Below are 16,481 nucleotides of genomic sequence, written 5' to 3'. Positions count from 1 at the left end.
ATCAGCTGTTTCCCCCCCCTGGTGCCTCATTTTCAATAACCACATCACCATCCTAATCATCAAGTTCCTCCACAGCGCCAGCTACATCATCAATAGCCTCCTCCTGAGCCACCTCTTCCCGTACAGTGATGGGAAGGTCAGGCTTGACAACCACCAACACCCTTGGACTCGCCTTGGGGATTTGTGATAATTTCTCTTTAGAAGGCAGAGTTGTTTGCTGTTTTGTTGCTGACAGCATAACTCTCTTCAATTTTTTGTGGGGGGGGGGAGGAGGAGGAGGGATAAGATCCTTGGGTGAAGCTGAACCACTAGTCATGAACACGGGCCAGGGCCTAAGCCGTTCCTTGCCACTTCGTGTCGTAAATGGCATATTGACAACTTTACGTTTCTCCGCAGATGATTTTAAGTTTCTCTTTTTGCTACTTTTACTTAACTTGGGCTTTTTGGATTTTACATGCCCTGTACTAGGAGATTGGGCATCAGGCTTGGAAGACGACGTTGATGGCATTTCATCGTCTATGTCATGACTAGTGGCAGCAGCTTCAGCATTAGGAGGAAGTGGGTCTTGATCTTTCCCTACTTTATCCTTCAAATTTTTGGTCCCCATTATATGTAGCACAAGATACTGCAGAATGTGTGAACTTGGTAATATTGCAGTACCAATGGACTTATACTGCTGGATTGGTTTTGCAACTTTTGTTATAATTACTTTTTTTTTTAAGTTTTTTTTTATTTTTTAAACACTTGGGAATTATGGGGAAATAACTATGCCCTTAGAAGCACAGAGCACAGGACACAGCACCACTGGACTGAACAGGACACAGCACAGGACCCAGCAGCACCACTGAACTCAGAAGGACAGAGCACAGGACACAGCACCACTGGACTGATACTGCAGAATGTGTGAACTTTGTAATATTGCAGTACCACTGGACTTTTACTGCTGAATGTGTGAACTTGGTAATATTGCAGTACCAATGGGCTTATACTGCAGGATTGGTTTTGAAAATTTTGTTGTAATTAATTTTTTTTTTAATTATTTTTTTTTTTTTATAAGTTTTTTTAAATTTTTTAAACACTTGGGAATAATGGGGAAATAACTATGCCCTTAGAAGCACAGAGCACAGGACACAGCACCACTAGACTGAACAGGACACAGCACAGGACCCAGCAGCACCACTAAACTCAGAAGGACAGAGCACAGGACACAGTACCACTGGACTGATACTGCAGAATGTGTGAACTCTGTAATATTGCAGTACCACTGGACTTTTACTGCTGAATGTGTGAACTTGGTAATATTGCAGTACCAATGGGCTTATACTGCAGGATTGGTTTTGCAAATTTTGTTGTAATTAATTTTTTTTTTAATTATTTTTTTGTATTTTTTTTATAAGTTTTTTTAAATTTTTTAAACACTTGGGAATAATGGGGAAATAACTATGCCCTTAGAAGCACAGAGCAGAGGACACAGCACCACTGGACTGAACAGGACAAAGCACAGGACCCAGCAGCACCACTGAACTCAAAATTGACAGAGCACAGCACACAGCACCACTGGACTGATACTGCAGAACTCAGCACAGCACAGAACTAAACAGCACAGCACGAGAGCTACCAGGACAGAGGACCACCTAACACATCCTCCCTCTACCCTGATCAATGCCCGAGTGAAGATGGCGGCGACTAGCGGGGAATTTATAGGATCCGAGTATCGCGAGATCCGACAGCGGGATTATGACTCCGAGCCTCGGTTTCAGGTTTTCATTTGGCGCCAATACCCGGATCTGTCTCCGATCTGACTTGGATCGGAAACGTTCGGGTGGGCTCGGATTCACGAAATCCGAGTGCGCTCATCTCTAAAAAAAACACATAACATTTAAATTAATATATATTAGATTGAAAAGCTTCACAACACCCCTTCCCCCCCAAAAAGAGACAAATTACACATTAAAATGCACATCACATATGAAAATATAGATGCACTGTTATTGTGTAACATAAAATATCTTACAAACACAAACATTTAATGAGTCTATGAAATATAACTCTTAATATAAATAAAAGACCACTATACACCTCCCCAGCAGAAAAACTAACAACTTCAAGTTTGCATGAAGCAGTCTTTTATAGTGGATTGTGATGAGACAAGTATATGCAGGTGTATAGGCCCACTGTGGTATCATATCAGATGACGAGATCTGATGCTGGGTCTATGAAACGCTGGTTAAGAAAATATGTTGTTTCCTTTTATACTGATTAAAACATGTTTGTGTTTATTTCAGAATGCCAATTAATCTGATATGCATTAGCATAGACTTTCTTATTTTCATTTTTAAAAACCAAAACTTGATCCTTTGGGGCGTATTCAATTGTTTGCGAGACGTGTTAAAATTTCGCGCTCGAAAAAAAATAAAAAATTCTGCGCTCGTTTTTTGCAGTTCGAGCGCTCGTTTTAAAAACAAACTCGCTCAATGCAAATGTTAAGTTTGCATCCTCCCCCTCGCGCTCTACTATTGGTCCTAGCGAGTTTGAAATCTAGGGAGTGGTTTAGGCAGCCAGTTCAGTATTAAAAATGAATGCAGCCATCAGCAAACTGTCATTTGCTGATAGCTGTTGGCTGACTTGGTTGGTGACTGCTGTGGCTTGTGACTCCTGAGGCTTGTGACTCCTGACTGCTCTCCATTGCTCTAATCTTCGAAATTGGATTAGTGAGTTGACTCTACACTGCACTACACACACATAAAACTAACTTTTATAAAAAATTACATTTTTATAATAATCATATATTTTTTACAATACTGACCAATACACACAACAATATACTACAGACATACCACACTTATTACATTGCACCCACCACACACACATATATCTACATATATATACATATATATATATATATATATATATATATATATATATATATATATTTATTTATTTACACACATACACACACATAAAAATATTTGTATTGGTTTTTTGTTTTTTTGTCCTGTATTTTCACAATTGCAGTATTGTCCTTTTTTGATAAATTGAATTAGTTAGCATTTACTACTTAATTATAGTTTATATAGATTGTATTGAACCTACTTTGGTCCCTTAAAAATTATATAATAATTTATTTTAAATACAACTGCATAAATTTTCATTAGTGTTAGATTATTTTTTTTCTGTATTTCTACAAGTGCATTATTGTCCTTTTTTTCTTGAATAAATGTAATTAGTTAGCATTTACTTTTCTGTAGTTTACATAAATTGTATTGAACCTAGTTTGGTCCCTTAAAAATTATATTATAATTTTTTTTCAATACAACTGTATATTTTTTTTTTGTCAAGTACTTGTGTAGTTTAATTAATTGTTATTACTAGTGTATTATAGTAATAGTATATTTATAACATACTAGTGTACTGTAACCTTAGGCAAGTGTTGTTAAATAGTCAATAGTTTTTATTTGTTTTAGCAAGTAAAATTTATTAGAGTAGCTATGTATAGGGAGCGTAGGGATTCTTCTTCTTCTTCTTCTACACAGGGAACCCAAGAAGAAATTGTCAGCAGTGGCGAGGAATGGAGAGACAGACCTGAGGAGCACCAAGAAGAAAGAAGGCGGCAGCAGTTTGTGAGCAGCGTGCAAGCCAGCACAAGCACCCAGCAGCAACATCTTACAGAGAGTGGATCTGATGACGAAGAAGGACCATCTGTAACACGATCCAGGTGCTTCACACTTGAGGAGAATGAAGTCCTTGTCGCTGGGGTACTGCAACATTACGAGACACTGAAGGGTGCCTAATCGCTGATGGCGTCCTTCAAGCATAAGCAGAAGATTTGGTCCCAGATTGCCTCTGCTGTGTCCGCAGTAGGTGTTCGAGTCAGATCAGTTGCTGTTTGCATGAAACGCTTTCGGGACTGCAAGCGCACCACGAAGGCGAAGATGGCAGCCGTTGCCCGTCATTCCAGGGGAACTGGTGGTGGCAAGCCACTGCGCCTACAATTTAAGCCTTGGGAGAAGAAGATGTGGCAAATTCTCAGTGCTGATCTTGTGGAAGGAGTGGAAGAGACAGTGGACACCCTTGATCCATCCACCTTCCAGCCAAGAGGTATGTATAATTGTCTCTAAAAGTAATGATGCGATTTAAATTTTAAAAAATTTCTAAACTTTTTTTTACAATTTTGCAGAACAAGATGCAGCACAAAGGAGAAGACATGAAAGTGAAGCAGTACCCCGGAAGAGAAAATAAAAATCAGGAGGTAAATGGCAAATGTATAATAATGAATAAATGTTTTCTTTTTTTTTTTTCTTGCCTTGCTAAAATCTTATATACAGATGTACTAAAAAATGTTTCTTTGAATGTATTTTAGATTTGGGTTATTCTCAAGGACACAAGGGCCAGAGGAGTGTAGAAGGAGAAGATATGATATTAAAGATGCACACATGCATGTATACATGCTCCATATATTATATACTTTACACTACACATTACACCCAGATAACACTTTAGTGCTAGATTTGCTAAGCTGCGGGTTTGCAAAAGTGTGGATGTTGCCTATAGCGACCAATTAGATTCTAGCTTTATGAAAGCTAGATTTTGATTGGTTGCTATAGGCAACATCCCCAATTTCTCCAATCCACAGCTTAGTAAATGTAGCCCTTAACCTTTTAGAAACTAAAGCAATATTATTTACACATAACACTTTTTATGAAAAATATCCCTTATGTTAAATAAAAAAAAAACTTGTTCCATAATAGTGTTCCTGAAAGTTGTTTATTATTTTATTTATCAATGTTTTACACCAAAATTTAATCAAACATATATGTGTATGTATGTATGTATGTATGTATGTAGATACATCATCATCACCATTTTTTTATATAGTGCCACAGATTCTGCAGCACTGTAGAGAGAAATCACTCACATCAGTCCCTGCACCATTGGAGCTTACAGTCTAAATTCACACACACAGACACTAGGGTCAATTCCAATACCAGTCAATTAACCTACAATTGTGTGTATATATCTATCTATATATATATATATATATATATCTACATATACTCATATAAATCTACATATACACATACATATCTACATATACACATACATATTTACATGTTTATAATTTGGTAATAGTGAGATAAAAATGTATATAATTTGTCTTATAGTACCTGGAATTGATGTTACACTTGTTACTATTATTATTGCATGCAATTAATATCTATCCAAAAAATATTCTTCCAATGTAAAATGTAATTTGATATTTTTGGTGCTATCTGTATGCAATGAATGTAATATTTCCATAGAATCGACAAAAAACTAAAATGTAATGTTATTGCTTCTATATAAATAAAAATAAATTTTATTTTTATTATAGGTGTGACATTGCTTATGCCAAGACAAGTCGCAGTGGAAGTAGCGAGAACGGCTTCCAATCAAGGTATAAATTGTGATCAAGTTGATATAATATATTTTAAATATAGTACATTTTGTAAAGCTTATTATAATTATTTGTTACAGAAAATGTAAGCCGTTTAACCAAGCCTACTCATCCTGCCAAAAGTGTGGAACCAATTAAAAAAGGTAATTATATTTGCATTGTAAAACAATATGCATATATCTCCATCTCTCTCTTTTACTATAACTCTCTCTCTTGTTATATCACTGTCGCTCTTAGGTCTATCAATGTCTCTCTCTCTTTCACTCTCTCTCTTTCACTCTCTCTCTTTCACTCTCTCCCTTTCTCTCTCTCTCTCTCTTTCACTCTCTCTCTCTTTCTCGCTCTCTTTCACTATCACTCTCTCTTTCACTGTCACTCTCCCTCTTTTTATCTTAATATTGCTTTATCTCTCTCTATCCTTCCCTTTCACTATCACACTCTCTCACTCACTATTCCTGTGTGTCACTCTTGATCACTATTTAAATCCTGGCAAAAAATTAGTAATAGCATCTAATAGTATTTTAACATTAACTTACAGCTCACAAGAGAAGAAGAGTGACTGAGGTACACGTCTCGGAACCTGTTGCTGATGTACAGCAAGGTAATGTTTACACAGAATAAATTTTTTGTTTGGTCTCAGCAAACTTTTTTTTTAATGTGTCATTTTTTTTTATCTATATACCTATCTCTCTCTCTCTCTCTCTCTCTCTCATATATATATATATATATATATATATATATATATATATATATATATATATATATGTATATATATATATATATATATATATATATATATATATAATTTATTTTATCTAATTTATTATTATGTATAGAAGCCCGACCCGTTGAAGAGATGCGTGAAGAAGGGGGAACATCAATAACCCTTGCTCATAGTCCAGAAGGTATGAAGATGTGAAAAATTGTGTGTACATAACTATCTAGCAATATATTCTCATTATTTTTTACCAATCCATAGGAATATACATATTTTTATTGTACACATGTATCATTTTATAGAATGAAATGTCTCACATATTATATTTAATTGCCAATATTAATTAATTTTTTTATTATTGTATGTTTTAGAATCCATCATCCCAAGGGAACAGGTGGTAACACCAGTATCCACCTTTTATTCTCAAGCTGCCATGGAAGAAATAGCATCTCCTGTCGGCTCAGTAACTGGTGAATAATTTTTTTTTTTACTTGTTTTAACAGAATACATGCATTTCTCAAATAATTTTTAACATGAAAATCATATAATGTAATATCTGAATAATTGATGAAGGAAATATGTTTTTGTTTTACAGAGATATTAGAACATGACTGTGAATCACGGACATTTTCTCCAGCTGACAGTTTGGTCCACGAAGATGCTGCAACAAGATTTGAGATGCTACAGCAATCCTTCCCCAACCTTCAAGTTCCAACCACTGAAGGGGAAGGTCCATCTCAAGCAAGGGTACCCTCCACAGGCACCAGTCTTCCAACACAACTGGTGCACGGTCTGCCCGAACAAGGCACTCGGTTTCATTCCATCACAGACTTTGCCAGAAAGATGGAAGGAAGGCAGGAAACATCTCGCCGAAATATGGAAGACTGAGTACAGAGAATTGGTGACTCGGTAGACCGTTTGACGTCTGTTGTGGAAGAGGTACGAAGCTCCCGTAATACCACCAATTCGTTACTGGAGTGGACTCATCACAGTGCACAGTGAAATATCTGCATCTATTCAAGAAAATAACAACATTCAAGTGCGAATGGCTGTTGCAATGGAGCAGAATACAGCAGTGTATTACCAGATGAATCAATCTATGGCACAGATGCTTATGCAACAACAACAACAGTCAATGCATCTGCAAATGCTGTCAATGCATGTCATGAATATTGGTGAAGAGCTGAGAGTCCGGCGAACACAGGATAATGTTTCAGTCCCATTACCCGATTGGAACATTTCTGGATTTGTTCCAGCAACACCCCAGCAGAGGAAGTCATCTGCACTCCACACCCCCGTGGTGGAAGTAAGAAGACCGGAGTCAGCAAGGAGAAGATTGTTACAGGAAGATCCAGAAGAGGAAATCATCAATCCCGTCTCATCTGAGGAAGAAGGGTAAGAAAGTAATTTTTTTTAAAAAGCGTATATAACTGATAATAGGTTAGTGACATTAAAACATAAATATGTCATATGTACAGTAATGTCTACTTTTCAGGATTAAAAATGCATATTTGTGCGAAAAAAATTATTTTATTTTTTTTGTGTTTTTTTTCATTTCTTATATGAATGTAAATGTATCCTAATTTCTATGTTTTACGTTCAATTCTAGGTAAGCCAGAAGCATTGTGGATCAAAATGCGTAGGAAGTGAAAGCAAGAGGATAACATCATCCAAAAGCATTACGTTACAATGTTATTTGGTCTTTATTTATTTCTCTATAGGATGTATGGCTGTAATGTCTGAGTCTCCGTGTGTGTGAGTCTCCGTGTGTGTGAGTCTCCGTGTGTGTGTGTCTCCCCGTGTGTGTGTGTGTGAGTCTCCGTGTGTGTGTCTCCCCGTGTTTGTGTGAGTGTCCGTGTGTGTGTGTCTCCCCGTTTTTGTGTCCCCGTGTTCGTGTGTGTCTCCCCGTGTGCGTGTGTGTGTCTGTGTCTGTGTGTGTGTGTGTGTGTGTATATATATATATATATATATATATATATCCACAACAATTGATATAATCTGGCGCTATCTACCACATCGGTCAGTGTTATATATAGAAGTTCACAGCACTATATAGTATCAGATATAATAATCAAAAGTCCACAATCACTTCACTCATGTGTGAGTGGCAGCCACGCATAAGCCTGTATCCAGATGGTCAATCCAGAAGAAAATAGTCACTAGAACAAAGCACAGGCAGGGCGCCTCATAGTGTAATACCAGGACAACAAAGGACAAATTGTGTAAATATATGCGTACCGTCAGGTAAAGATGTATGATCTAGACTCGAGTGGATCCTCTTTGAGAGCTGTAACACTGGATCTCAACTCGGGAACAATCCAGAAATGTGGAAAAAGGCAAACATAGCATAATATTGTAATGCAAAAGATAATGCACCACGTGAAACACCACAGGATATTCAAAGGGTGTAGAGTTCAAAATTCACCAGGGTATATATATAAAAAGACGTAGCCCAGAAAAAACACACACCACTTTATGTGTAAGCAATAATTCATATGCGTACCAGAAATATGAGCATAATAGCCAGAAGATGTTTTCTTTATAGGCAGCTGTATCTAGTGCATGGACACCCTTCCAACGGCGGTATAATAAATGGAAGAGGATACAATGTAAAAAGCAATACAAATTTAATAAACAAAGTAACACTGAACTCACATATAGTTCACCAGGTACAGCTGATCAACAGTGAGGCTTGACGCGTTTCGTCTTGATGATCACAAGACTTCCTCAGGAGCACAGAAATGTATAGCACCGGACTAACCGGCTTTTTATCGAGTCCGAGCGCCATTTTGGCGCATTCGCACAGTCCGCCACAATGTGCGCAGACGCGGGGATCGAGAATTTGAAAAACTTTATTGTAAACAGCAACAAGTTCTTTGTGCAATAGCAGCAATATCACTGAACCAACATACAAGATGCGATCCGTACACAGCGCCAGAGCATATGCCACATATAACCAAAAAACATCACATCACACATATAAGCGGCACAGAGAGTTAATCCCTCACGTACCGCTAACCTTACTAATAATACTATATCTCATAGTGTAGCAAAAGGATTATAGCATATATAAATTACTATAATATGCAGTTATATAAACAATAGTGTCATCCTAAAAGTATATAATACAAGGCTAGATGGTAACTTACAGGATCACACCATCTCTTATAAACCATGTATTTATAATGTGCAACAACAGATTTGACATAAATATATACTAAGAATACAAAGTGTAAATACTCGTGTGCACAAATTTGTACATCCCCCCCCCCTTTTTCCCCTCCCGTACTCTGTATAACAACCCCCCCTCCTGGATTTTGTATTATTGTTACATTGTCCAATGATATTAGAGGTAAACTCTGTTATGTAAGTTTCCTTCACATTTTACAGTATAGCTTTTGATAGCTACTCATAGATTGTGTCGCTTAATATACTAGGCGTTTATTATTATATAGTAATGGGTTTCTTGGTGTTTAGTGTCTTTTAGGCATTAAGTATGTTATTGTTATATGTATTTGCACTTTATTTATATGACCTCTTTTTCAATTTATTCGATGTGTGTGTAGTTAAGTGAATTCCTCTATGCACACGAGTATTTACACTTTGTATTCTTAGTATATATTTATGTCAAATCTGTTGTTGCACATTATAAATATATGGTTTATAAGAGATGGTGTGATCCTGTAAGTTACCATCTAGCCTTGTATTATATACTTTTAGGATGACACTATTGTTTATATAACTGCATATTATAGTAATTTATATATGCTATAATCCTTTTGCTACACTATGAGATATAGTATTATTAGTAAGGTTAGCGGTACGTGAGGGATTAACTCTCTGTGCCGCTTATATGTGTGATGTGATGTTTTTTGGTTATATGTGGCATATGCTCTGGCGCTGTGTACGGATCGCATCTTGTATGTTGGTTCAGTGATATTGCTGCGATTGCACAAAGAACTTGTTGCTGTTTACAATAAAGTTTTTCAAATTCTCGATCCCCGCGCCTGCGCACATTGTGGCGGACTGTGCGAATGCGCCAAAATGGCGCGCGGACTCGATAAAAAGCCGGTTAGTCCGGTGCTATACATTTCTGTGCTCCTGAGGAAGTCTTGTGATCATCAAGACGAAACGCGTCAAGCCTCACTGTTGATCAGCTGTACCTGGTGAACTATATGTGAGTTCAGTGTTACTTTGTTTATTAAATTTGTATTGCTTTTTACATTGTATCCTCTTCCATTTATTATACCGCCGTTGGAAGGGTGTCCATGCACTAGATACAGCTGCCTATAAAGAAAACATCTTCTGGCTATAATGCTCATATTTCTGGTACGCATATGAATTATTGCTTACACATAAAGTGGTGTGTGTTTTTTCTGGGCTACGTCTTTTTATATATATACCCTGGTGAATTTTGAACTCTACACCCTTTGAATATCCTGTGGTGTTTCACGTGGTGCATTATCTTTTACATTACAATATTATGCTATGTTTGCCTTTTTCCACATTTCTGGATTGTTCCCGAGTTGAGATCCAGTGTTACAGCTCTCAAAGAGGATCCACTCGAGTCTAGATCATATATCTTTACCTGACGGCACGCATATATTTACACAATTTGTCCTTTGCTGTCCTGGTATTACACTATGAGGCGCCCTGCCTGTGCTTTGTTCTATATATATATATATATATATATATATATATTTATTTATTTTATCCTTTAGAAGATTTAAGTTTTTAAATAATATTTTTACTCTTTTATCATGATAACACAGAAAAAAGTCTAATGTAAAGACCTTTCAACATCAGGAATGATCAGCAATGTTAAATATTCGGTGAGTTTGTTTCAGTTTATTCGTTATAATATTTGTAATGTAACCTTTTTTTTTTCTCCTGAATGTAAGGAATATCATGTGACATGGACAATGAAATATAAATTTTATATTCCAGTCCATACTGATCCTTCGTTTTTTAAAAGTTATGTTTTTATTTTGTATAAAAATACAGGTTTCACATACACTTCTTTCTTTTTAATTTTTTAAGATTGCACCCAAATATTGGCTGGATACAACTTTCACGAATATGGAATCGAAAATTGCAGCCATAACTAGAGTTTTCAGGTAATAAACTATAGAATTATTGACTTAGACATACATTGTTAAGGCAGTCAAAAATTTGAATGTATACATATAATAGTTTGTCTCCTTTTCAATATTACAACAATAGGATATGTTGTCTCCTTATCAACATTAGCACTATCAATGTTCCAGTATTTCGATGTGAAATGGAATACTAATTTCACAGATAAGCTTTTAATAAAAAAAAATTTCTTGCAGATGTTTGATGGAATTGGTGGATGTCATTTGAAAGAAACAGCTTGAAAATCCAAGGGACTGACTGAACTGTAGAAAAATGTATTACATTTTTTATTATTTATTTTGTACAATAAAATTTAACTTTTGAATTTATTGTTTCTTTATTTATTAGATAGATACACCTTCCTCGAATTCAGTTACATACACAATATTTATTGGGTATAGTATTTCCAAAATTTTAGGATGTTGGACACTTGTTAACTGTGTAGTACTGGAATCTTTTTTTTTTAATAAATAAATGCTGCACATGACAATAGAGAGAATAGACAATACATTTTTGCATGTACCCTAAACTTTTGGATACATGTATGAAGGGTGTTATTGGTCCTACTCTGATATATACTCATTAGAGGTTAAATTTGTATACATAATAATAACTTTATTAAATGTAAAAAAAAAAAAAATAGTCCTTAGGTAAAACATAGTGTAATTAAATTAACTTTCAAGGAAAGAGTTGAATGTTTAACACTGCAGATATAAATTTGAGATAATTTTCAATGGGATTAAAATAAGTAGAGAGTTTTCTTTGAAAAGGTATTGATACAACAGGGTGTATTATAGCTTCTGTTTGTATAAACACATCACTGATTTGTGGAACTACAGCTCCCAGCCAGCCGTGTGTGTAAGAGCATGAAGGCACCTGTGGTTCTACAAGTGCCAACATTCCTTGGGTGCCATGGGTACCCTGCTGCTTGTAGTTAGACAAGTAGCAGCATGGCCACACTATTTAGGCAAACATTGCTGGCTGGGACATGTAGTTCCTCAAATAATTTAATTTTTTTTAAAAACAAAATCCCCATTTATTACACTAATAGCCACAGGCCAGGGGTATTAAGAAGAGCCCTAGTGCTATCAGCACAGGGCTGGGTGTCCCTAGGGGGGGGCGCTGACATTTTTCAGGGGACACCACTCACTAGGGAATCAAGGGCAGCACTGAACAGTCTGTGGTTGTTTAGTAATTATGCGAGTGGGACCCAAACTGCGTTTCTCTTCCCCTGCTATAGTGCCTATCACCAAAACAAAATAATTTTTTTTTTTTTTTTATTGATAACAAAAAAAAAAGGGAAACCAGATTTCAAACCTAAGTCACTTTTGTTGAATGATTATTCAGAAAGGTACTGCAGTTATCACTTTTTGAAACTTATATACGAATACATTTTCGAATAGGTAGTTTTTATTTCATTGTGTATTGTCATAGGAAAAAAAAAAAATTCTAGTGGACCCCACACTGCTTCTCTCTGCATAATATTTTTCAGTCCAATATCCAAATGATCCATGTTGCTTTGTTTGTAGGAGATCTTAGAAAAGAAAAAATTAGGTCAGTATCAGTCTATTAAAAATAAAAAATTTGGTTTGCATATCAAAAAAAAATTAAGGGTCAGCAATATTGTCAAAAGATTTGAGTTATCAATTGACATATCCAATCACATCAGTCCCTTACATATAAATGCAATACAACAAATACATTGTGTAAAGTATTAAAAAAACATTATACTCACCATGATTTCATTTTTCACTTCCTTACCCATTTTCTGAAATGTTAGATAATATCCTCCTTTGGGGCCAGGTACACAGTTTGCCATCATTCCTGTATATATAATAGGACAAGGACATAATTTTTTTATTTGAATACACACATCATTTTTAACCTTTGAAAAATAAATAATACTTACATGAAAAGAAATCTTCTATAACACGTTGACGAACATGAGTTGCTAACGCCTCCATCTGACCAAGCTCAGGAGAAAGGTCCAAATCCAAACTAATGTCTGGATCTATTTCCACCTCCAATTGGTTTGCAATACAAATATTGTGGAGAATACAACAACCAATAATTATATCACAAACTTTGGAGGGTGAATATAAAAGCACACCGCCGGACCGGTCTAAACAGCGAAACCGGCTTTTAAGTGCACCAAAGGTTCTTTTTATTACACCCCTGGTACTAATGTGTGCTGATTGGTACCTTTTTTCTGAGGAAGATACAGGGTTGCTTAAAGGAGTCAGCAACCAGGAACGATTCCCATATCCAGCGTCGCCTTAAACAAAAAAAAAAATAGAAACATTTTTAAAAACAGTGACACAACATTAGATTTTTTTAAGGGTTTACAACTACACTTGTAATACACAGTTAACAACACAAAAAAACAACTGAAAAAAAAACCCATTACCAAGCAGCCAGCCATCTGGAAAGGATCTTGCTTCGAAATTCCGGAACAAGGACGACTGTTGCAGGATGAAGGAGTCATGGGATGAACCTGGGAAACCAACAACAACATTGGTGATTTTTTGTTTTGCATCACAAACCATCTGAACATTTATGGAATGGAAGTGTTTTCGATTACGAAAACATTCTTCCATTCGACGGGGTGGTGTAAGGGCAATGTGGGTGCAATCAATTGCACCCAGCACATTGGGCATTTGAGACAAAGCATAAAATTTAGCTTTGACCTCACGCAACTCATTGGCAGACTGCAGGAAATTAATAAACGTTGCAGTGTGCTTTTTGAGGGCATTTAGGACCTGGAACAGGATCCTAGAAAAAGTGGGCTGGGAATATCCGGCAATAACTGCCAAGGTGGGCTGAAATGTTCCTGAGGCAAGAAAATGCAAAGCACCAAGCAGTTTGGCAAGTCCAGGGACTGCACGGTTACTAGGGTAACGAGGTTCCAGGTCCTGTTTTACAATCTCATACAGATTGTAAATTGCGGAGGATGAGAGGCGATATAGTCTTCTCACCTCGTCCTCGGGCAATCCTTTAAGCAAACGCCTGTTGCGGTACAGACGCGGCCTGGGGATTCTAGTCTCCTTGCCGCACTGGACAATGCAGCCATTGCCTGTCCACCATTCTCTCCCACAGCCTCTCCTTCTTCCATACTCACATTCACATCACATACATCAACATTCTCTCTAGCCACTCCCACATTTGCAGCACCTTGCATTTCATCCAAAGCAGTCTCCTCCATACATGCAGCATACATGTACATCCACACTGTGTCCACTAATGGCTCCATTGAAAATGAGACAATAAATACAAGGGGTGAATTTGAAACTAAAGTATTTAACTTTTTTTAAAAAAAATTGTAGGGAAAAAGAATGTTTGTGCAGGGGATTAATGGACCTGTGAGAAGCACTATTTTTAGATGATATTAAATTTGGTGTAAGTGATTAATTTATATGTTAATTTAGCTAATTTTACAGACAGACAACACCAAACACAAATACAATACGATACTTATCTTTAGGAAATCCTGGATAATCCACCAACGAACAGTACTGGAAAATGCTTTGAAAGATTGGTATGCACAAAAAAAACACTGAGGCAACAGTCACTTCTCCACAGAGCTGCTCAACACAACTGTAAACTCAAGTGTTTGGAATGAAAAAAAAAAAAATAAGTTTAAATAAAATAGGACTGCACCACTGATGGATTTTTTTAAAGGGGGAACTTTGAAAAAATATTTCATTTTTTACACTGTATTTTTTTTTAAAAAAAGTTATTTTCAGTTTTCTGGTTATTTTAATTAACTTTTACACAGATTATTAAGTTTAATTTCTTTTTTTATTAACTTACAAAAATTATTTTTTTCTTTGAGCAGACCAAGGAGGTGCGAGATGAAACAGCAGATTTGCCTGTTTCACACTCAGCATTAAAAAACAATTGAATAGCTTTTTCCGCTAAGGGTTCGCATCCAGCCTATACTTTAACATTGACAAACGCTTGGAGCGCGATAACACCGTTTTGGTAAAAAAAAAATTAGAATTGGGGGAGAAGTTTTCGCGCTCGAAAATAAGGAAAAATAGCAAAAAATTGACAACGCGCTCGAACTTCCAAACTCGCTAACAATTGAATACCCCCCTTTAGGTCTGTTACTAATAAGGTGTGTGCAATTGTTCATGTAATTATGTTCATTAACACTTTAGGATGCCACTAGTGGCTGTGTTGTGTTGTGTTGTGTTATGTTGTATTTTTGTTTCAATCTGAAGTATGCCTTACTGGTTAGACATATGATCTGGCAACAGCAGGGTCATGAGTTCAAATCCAGAATCATGCCTGTATCTGTGCTGACTTTGCATATCCCCATGTTTCTGTGGATGTAATCTGTCACTTATAGAAGAGTACGCTAGTAAATGGTTTTAGAGTATTAATCAAATTTATGAATGTAATTTATTAGCCGTTACACCCGCATCCACGTTTATTTACATTTTTAAGTTTCCTATGACACATTTTTCGTGATGAAGAACAAGAGAATGTGTGTGTGTAATTCTTTATTGTTTATCCTTAAACTTTCATGTTGGCAGTAATACATGTGTTGTGTTTGGAATTTCCATAATCAAATATTTAAACTATGCATGTGCAAAGGATTTAGGGCTTCAATATTTCTTTTTTTATTTGTTAATAAAAATATAATTGATTGATTGTTACATTAATTAAAATTATTAAAGTAAAGTAAAACTGTTTGTTATGAGAGACGTTGATGCTCATCTTTTCCTTCTAGTCTATTTCATGCACTTACTGTTTTCACCTGCATGTTGGCGTAGTAGTTAGCCTATCCATTTTTCATCAGTGGGTTCATGAGTTTGATTCCGGCTGCATTTTGTGGAATATGGATAAATTGCATATTGAAAATTGTATGCAGCTACAACACAGAAAAGCAGCTGTTAGAAAGAACTTAGTTGCAAAGACATAGGAAATATCCACAGATGAAAGCTAAAAAAAACCTAAGCGCCAAAAAAACTAACCAAAAAACAATCAATCTTAGGTCCTATTATTATTTTTATTATTATTATTATTATTATTATTATTAGTATTAGTATTATTATTATTATACATGACTGAATTTCCATATCCAAATATTTAAAATGTGCATGTAACAAGGATTTATGTCTTTAATATTTCAAAGTATAATTATTAACATTAAGAAAAATTAAAAAAGGAAAAAAGATTATGAGAGAA

The 16,481-nt window shown here is 35.9% G+C and overlaps 2 long non-coding RNA genes across 2 annotated transcripts; one reads left to right on the top strand and one right to left on the bottom strand.

Moving 5' to 3' along the window:
* The first annotated feature begins 6,792 nt into the window (after positions 1–6,792).
* On the top strand, positions 6,793–11,613 carry LOC142100116 (uncharacterized). Its single transcript, XR_012678714.1, has 2 exons — positions 6,793–7,547; positions 11,486–11,613. It is a non-coding gene; the product is annotated as an uncharacterized LOC142100116 (long non-coding RNA).
* A 1,143-nt stretch (positions 11,614–12,756) lies between these two features.
* Positions 12,757–13,391, bottom strand: LOC142100115 (uncharacterized). Its single transcript, XR_012678713.1, has 3 exons — positions 13,198–13,391; positions 13,024–13,112; positions 12,757–12,822 (listed from the first exon to the last, which is right to left on the bottom strand). It is a non-coding gene; the product is annotated as an uncharacterized LOC142100115 (long non-coding RNA).
* Positions 13,392–16,481: the final 3,090 nt, after the last annotated feature.

This window comes from Mixophyes fleayi, chromosome 8 (assembly GCF_038048845.1).
Source record: "Mixophyes fleayi isolate aMixFle1 chromosome 8, aMixFle1.hap1, whole genome shotgun sequence".
Lineage (NCBI taxonomy): Eukaryota > Metazoa > Chordata > Amphibia > Anura > Limnodynastidae > Mixophyes > Mixophyes fleayi.
The sequence above is the reverse complement of the archived record's forward strand: the minus strand, read 5'-3'. Positions and strand labels throughout refer to the sequence as shown.